General features: G+C 40.4%; 1 long non-coding RNA gene across 4 annotated transcripts; it reads left to right on the top strand.

The window, feature by feature from the left end:
- The first annotated feature begins 2,672 nt into the window (after window positions 1–2,672).
- LOC127316525 (uncharacterized) lies at window positions 2,673–5,154 on the top strand. Of its 4 annotated transcripts, XR_007860470.2 has the most exons (5): window positions 2,673–3,072; window positions 3,161–3,257; window positions 3,423–3,499; window positions 4,385–4,458; window positions 4,628–5,154. It is a non-coding gene; the product is annotated as an uncharacterized lncRNA (long non-coding RNA). The 4 variants fall into 4 exon arrangements; XR_011748481.1 differs by lacking the exon at window positions 3,423–3,499 and having other exon boundaries at window positions 2,675–3,072; XR_011748483.1 differs by lacking the exons at window positions 3,161–3,257; window positions 3,423–3,499 and having other exon boundaries at window positions 2,678–3,091.
- Window positions 5,155–6,807: the final 1,653 nt, after the last annotated feature.

Raw genomic sequence — 6,807 nt, forward strand, 5'->3', positions numbered from 1 at the left:
CTAAGGTTATTTAAATACGAATATCTAATGTTGTGGAGCTTGTTAACTCCGGCATTGAGGTGCTCTTGTAGCCCTACACAATTAATGGTGTTCATCATCCAACAAGAGAGTGTAGAGTGGTTTTATTATGTGATCAATGTTGAGAGTGTCCACTAGTGAAAGTATGATCCCTAGGCCTTGTCTCCGAATAGAAAAACTACACCACAAAGATTCCTATCTCCCACATCAACTGCACGCCAACAAGCATTTTCTGGCGCCGTTGTCACTGTTTGTTTACTGTTCCACTGCATGTTTACTCGCTGCCATATTTTATTCAGATTGCTATTACCGCTCATATACATCCATATTACTTGCATCTCACTATCTCTTCGCCGAACTAGTGCACCTATACATCTGACAAGTGTATTGGGTGTGTTGGGGACACAAGAGACTTCTTGCATTGTGATCGCAGGGTTGCTTGAGAGGGATATCTTTGACCTCTTCCTCCCTGAGTTCGATAAACCTTGGGTGATCCACTTAAGGGAAAACTTGCTGCTGTTCTACAAACCTCTGCTCTTGGAGGCCCAACACTGTCTACAGGAAAAGAAGCGTGAGTACACATCAAGCTATTTTCTGGCGCCGTTGCCGGGGAGGAAAGGTAAAAGGCACTCACACTCTGGTCCCAGGTAACTAAGTTATTTTATGTTGCCGTTGTAAGTGCTCGAAGCTATTTCCTTTAGATCCTGCAATTGCATCTTTTTGTTTCTTGTTTATCACTAGCTAGGCATAATGGAAAGCAACATGGAGCTTTTTAATCTATTTCCTGAGTTAAGACATGGATGGTTTGATGCGAAAATTAAAAAACCTATGGAACATATTAGTATGAACGCTTTGAACACCATTGTTGCTAATGATATGGAAAATTCTAAGCTTGGGGAAGCTGGTTTTGATGAGCATGATGTAACACCCCAACTTTTTGCAAGCTTGTTTAATTATCCAAAGTGCAAAAATTAGGGGGAACAAAAACTTTTTCTATAGACTAATTAACATGAATTGCCTTGATCTGTTTGTTATGATGAATTGCCTTGATCTGTTGGTAGATAAATTGTCTTGATTTGCTTGTTGAGTTTTGTTTTGAGCTACCCTTAATAACAACACCTCTAGTGGTTAAACAAGCAACTCACTAAATAAAACACATGGTGGCTTAGGAAGAATTGTTTTTCTTTTTACTACATCAAACCTCCCTCCCGATGGCAACATGAGTGTGCCTACTTATAAGATTCCAACTTTGGCAGTTGATCTCTTAGCACCCACAACTGTTTTTGGTGACCTCAGTGCATGGATCTCTTCTATACAACACCCTCTGCAACTTCCACATCTTACATGTCACATCCTCCACTTGCAACTCTTATAATCACTTGATCTGGTATCCTATCCAATGTTTCAGCACCAGATCACTTCTTCCTCTTTTACCTCTTGTGTTTATTTAATCCAATTTTAATATCCACAAAACCAAGAGTAGGTATGATGGGTACATTTTGTAGCCACCATCTACCCTTGAGAACACTCCTTCCTAAATTAGTTTTCTTTCTCAAAAACCCTATTGTTTCTCTTCCCTGGTTTTAGCCACAAAAATCACTCCTTGTTATTAAAACTCCTTAAATGTTTTCTTCAAATAACAAGAGAGATTGTGGATGGTATTTTGTATCATCCCATTCCCTTCAACCCAAAAAGACTTTCTATAAAGGCATTTGATTTTCTTCCTTCTTTTAAGTGCATGGTTTTGGTACATGTGCCATCCTTGCACCTTTTGATAACACAAGGGAAAAATCTATTTGGCATTATTATGCAAGTAGACCCATTTTGTTTAAAAAATCATTGGATCTCTTTCAAAATGTTTTCAAAGGAAAGTTCAATATAAACCCTATCCAACATTTTGATCAACTCTCATAGTGGTGGAGACCCACCTCTGTAAAGTTCCAGATCTAATTAACAACTTCCATTCATTCATCACATCTCACTCTTGTATGGTTTACCATCATCATCTTGACCTCATGTTGATGGCTTATGCCACCATATTCATCCTTGTGAGTATGGTTATTTCACTCACCATCTCTCTTAGCCTTGCTCTACAATTGTCTAAACCACCATCACCACCATCATCTTTTGGCCAAGTTGATCACTTGATCAAAGTGCTTCATTCCTCAACATTGGCACCAATGTTTATTAACACCTCTCTCTTTTCATTCTTACTTCATCAAATCAACATTACCCATCTACCTTGGCATGCTCATGCATTGTTGCATGTGGTCAATGCCAATCTTTTCAATTTTGAATTCAAATAAAAAGTTTTATTCTTCAACTATACCTTTGGATCTATTTTCATCTTATGTTTGTCACAACCAAAGTGGTGGGAATTATCCTTAGAGTACATATCACCTCACACTTCTTTTTATCTATATGAATCCACTCATATTCTTATCATCATTAAAGTCACTCATTGACGTCATCTCCTCAACATCATGCCTTGGCCTACACACATGGATGTTGTGCATCTCTTTGTTTGTTCACTTATGTTTGGCAAGGATGGAGCCGGCCATTGTCTATGCATGGCAATTTCGGCCAGCCATTCCTCTCTATTTTTCTTCCTCAACAAGACTTGCCTCCCAACTACCCCAATCAATAAATGAGCAGCCTCCCAACCCACCCAATCAATGAGGAGGCAGCCACCATCCTCCCTCTTTATAAGGAGCTTGGCCGGCCACACCTCCTCTCCTTTGCCTCATTTCTTTTCACTCCCTACTATTTCCTCCACTCCCTCACACTCTCCTCCTCCACTTCCCCACGAAAATGGTGCTCCCCTTGCTCCCATGGCCGGCCATGGCCATGGCAAGCCACCAAGATGAAGCTCTCCCTCTCCCTCAAGCTCCTCCTCACCATGAGAGCCTCCCTCTCCTTCTTCTCCCCAACCCTAGATGGTTTTCTCTCATCTTCTTCTTCCTCCCTTGCTAAGATTGGATCTTGATGCAGGTGCATGTTGGTCCAAGCATGGAGAAGCTTGAGCTATCCTCAGATCTGAAGTTCTTGAGCAAAGTTCGTCCAAATCCCTGCAGTAATTTCTGCTATCTTGCTGTTTCAGATTCTGTACGATTTTGTAAAATCCGCCAAAACTCGTGTGCAGGGCCAAATCGAGTGATTCAAAGTTCCGCAGATAGGTATTGAAAAGATCTACAACTTGGCGTTGGTTTCACCCTCAAATTCGTTACATATTTTCCTCGGTAAATAAAGTTCTGTAAACATGCAGATTCACTGTTTGTTAGATTTGTTCCGTTTTACTAAACCTTTTTTAGCAAACTCAACTGTGGGTGAAAGCCCTCTTCAATACCTTCATTTTGGTGGTGGTTTCACTTCGATTGACCTCCTGAAACTGAAATGGTTCACAGATCAAGATCTGGTCAGATCTGATTTGGTCGAATTAAATCAGGAGCTTGGGAACGAATTTTTGAATGAAACAAACTGGGTAAGAACCACCTTTTCAATACCTTTCAGATGCAACTGACCTCATATTTTTATGAATCATGTACGATTTGTGGTGAATTAAACTTGTTCTGTGTGTTCTGCAGACATGGCTGTTAGTTTTTAAATCACCAAAAATCCATCTTTGAACCTAATTGAGTGATTCCAACTTTGTAGGACTGTTGTATGTTTTCTTAATCATCTCCAACAAGTTTCAAACATTTATCTGTTGTGAAAATCCAGTTGTAAAAAAATTGGTAAAGACATACAGTAACCTTGTTAATCTATTTGTGAGAGTTTCAGAAACTATTTGAACCCAAATCCAATTTTGTATGCATCTCTGTTTAAATATCTTTCAAATGCCAGTGGTCTCAAATTTTTACGATTTTTCTACGATTTATGGCTTACAGATCTTGTTTTCTGTACAGCCAGATTCAAACAAATTCCTAAATTTGTAGGTTTAATATTTTTGAGTGAATCCAATTTGGTTAGTCTTGTATTAGTACTGGCCATCTAGGAAAAATAGTGTTAGTCTCTGTTCATGCATATTTCTTACTGTTACTAATGTGTATGTGTGACATGGATTGTTGAACCAAAACTCTTTGGTTTATTTTTAAACCTTTGCCCACTCTTTTATTTAAAAATTGGTCAACCAATGTTTTATTCTTGCAAAACAAAACCTCTGCAACTTAACCTTAGTTCTATTGTTTGGCTTAAGTCTTCAAATGGTGTGGCATATCAATTACTTCCTATTCTTGTGTAGTGTTGTGTAAGCTTTACAAAATAGAGAGAATGATTTCTCGCTTTTCCAAAAATGTTTCAAAAAATAATATGAATGTTTGTAATGCCCAACTAATGCACTTGTCCTCTTTATGATGTTATCTACCAGGGGATACTTAGTTGTGCCATGGTGATACCGAGAGAGGCAATTGCTAAGTTATGATACTCTCATACCTTTACTAGGTAAATAAAATGGGTTCTCTTTTAGTTGCTTTGTAGTATCTATAAGTTCTTTGTATGTTAGCCCGTAGTAAGGTGGTTAGCTATTGCTTGTTGATTGTTGAATGTTGCATGCTTGTTATGATTGGTGCAATGTGATTGATTGTGTTCCTTTTATATTTTCCGACGATAGATGCGAACGATTCCGGAGAAGAAGAAGAAGTGGTTCGGACAAGGATTTTATTTATATTGACGGGATTCTTATATTGATGAAGTTGAAGAAGTCCAGGGACAAATAAGCCAAGGCAAGCCATCTTTTGATCTCTGATATGATGTCTCTTTGGATGTCATCTTGTGCTATCAATAGCATCTTGGTTCTATGTGTGATGATCTCCATATTGTTGTCATCTATGCTTGGATGCAAGCATGGTACCTCTAGTAGTTTTATCTTGTCAAGGTCTTGGTAATTGGTTGGGTGTATGGTATCATGGCCATTGCTATCCAACTTGCTTTCTATATTTAGCTTGAATATGTTCCACCTCGGGACAAGATTCATACTACACCCCCTTCTAGTGTAGATGTATCAATACCATGTTTTTGGTGTATTCTCAAATTGTGATGAGTATGCCTGTTTTCCCTTAATGGTGTTGGTGTTGGTCAATTCTCATCCCTATCTATCTATTGATTGGGTTAGATAGCACCACAAATCTGAAAGTATATTTCCTCTTGTGCTGTCATAATACATGCTTAGCTCAAGCAAGTATGATCCACTCCAATACCTCTTTTTCATACCCTCAATGGCGTGATGATCCTCATCTCGGCCATAGTGTTGTATTAGTTCAACTCATGAAACTTTAGATTGGGAACCCCTCAAGGTTTACCTTGTTGTAAATGTTTATGAAAACCTTGGGTGAGGCAATCTTACCCAAGCGTATGGTTTATGAAAGGAAAGGATCTTGACAAAGATGGTTGGAAAGAGGAAGGTGTGTGTGACTTGGGTTTTTGAGAAAAACGACACATGGTTCTTTGTATTCGCCCGGAACAACTAAACAGCGCAACCATAGCTACTCCAACGTGGGCACGGGGCTTAACTTGACGTTTGTTCTTCTTAGCATGAGGCACCGCACAACTATACAAGGGTACGGTTACCCCCGAGTCCGGGTTGTCATGGTTGGGACAATAGTATAACGGGAGGCCTTCGGGGCTGACCCGTCCGGAAGACACTATGGGTCTCCTGGCTTGGCGGTGGAGCCACGCTCTAGAGGAGGTGAGCTGCCACGGTGCCGGGGAGGTACATACTCCATAGGGTAGGACCTCGTGTTAAGTCGAATGGGCGAAAGGTTATGTCCGGGTATCCGTCGTGGCATATGTCGTTATGCGGGGATGATGCCCACACGATAGGTATCCGGATAGTTGTGGTGAAAGTGTGCAAACTCTGCAGAGTCAAAACTATTCGAATAGCCGCGTCCGCGGTCATGGACGGTTGGGATGGCCGTTACAGAGCTGTGTCGAGTTTTGGTTTTGAAAATGATTTCCAAAGGAAATGTGTGTTGGAAGTACCGGAAGGGTACGGGAAAGATGGTGTACCGACCATGTGGAGATGGTCGAGGAAAATGAAACAAAAGAGGGTGACCCTTCCTAGTGTTTCATGTAGAGGAACTCTGCTTTAACAAAGATATAGAGATGTCATAGGACTTTCTTAGTGTCCCCTTCAACTGTGATGTGGGATGCTATATCCACAAGAGAAACTGATTCTCTTTCACATGCTATATCCACAAGAGAAACTGATTCTCTTTCACATGCTATATCCACAAGAGAAACTATTCTTCCTCTCTTGTCTTCTTTAGTTAGAATTGTTATCACCTTCTTGATGGTTTGCGAGTACAATTCAAATGTACTCACGGCTTTGTCCCTGGCTATTTACTTGGCGGACACAGGAGGACTTCGACAGATGAAGAAGGAGTTGACGACGTCTATGCGAGCTAGGAACGTCTTCCCAGTCAGTTGCCTGTAGGGTTAAGGCAGATGACTTGGGCTCTGCGCTGCTGAAGTGATTCCGCTACTCTGATGATTAGATTAGGCCCTTCGAGGCGATTATGTAAAGATTGGTCATGTGACCTTGTTGTAATTTTCTTATTCCGTTTTGTAAAGGATGATGTAATTTTGATATCAGTTCGGTTATGTGTTCACGGCGCACTGATCATGGGATCGTGAACTGTATACATAACAGGGTATTTCGGACAGCTAGTCCGGGGTCCCCACAGAGCTGGTATCAGAGCCATCCTGACTGTAGGAGACCTAATTTAGCCTGGACGTTAGTTAGGAAACAAGTACTTTGGAAAAACTATTTACCAAACAAATTCTTTCGTTAGT

Source organism: Lolium perenne, chromosome 7 (assembly GCF_019359855.2).
Source record: "Lolium perenne isolate Kyuss_39 chromosome 7, Kyuss_2.0, whole genome shotgun sequence".
In the NCBI taxonomy this organism is placed as follows: Eukaryota; Viridiplantae; Streptophyta; class Magnoliopsida; order Poales; family Poaceae; genus Lolium; species Lolium perenne.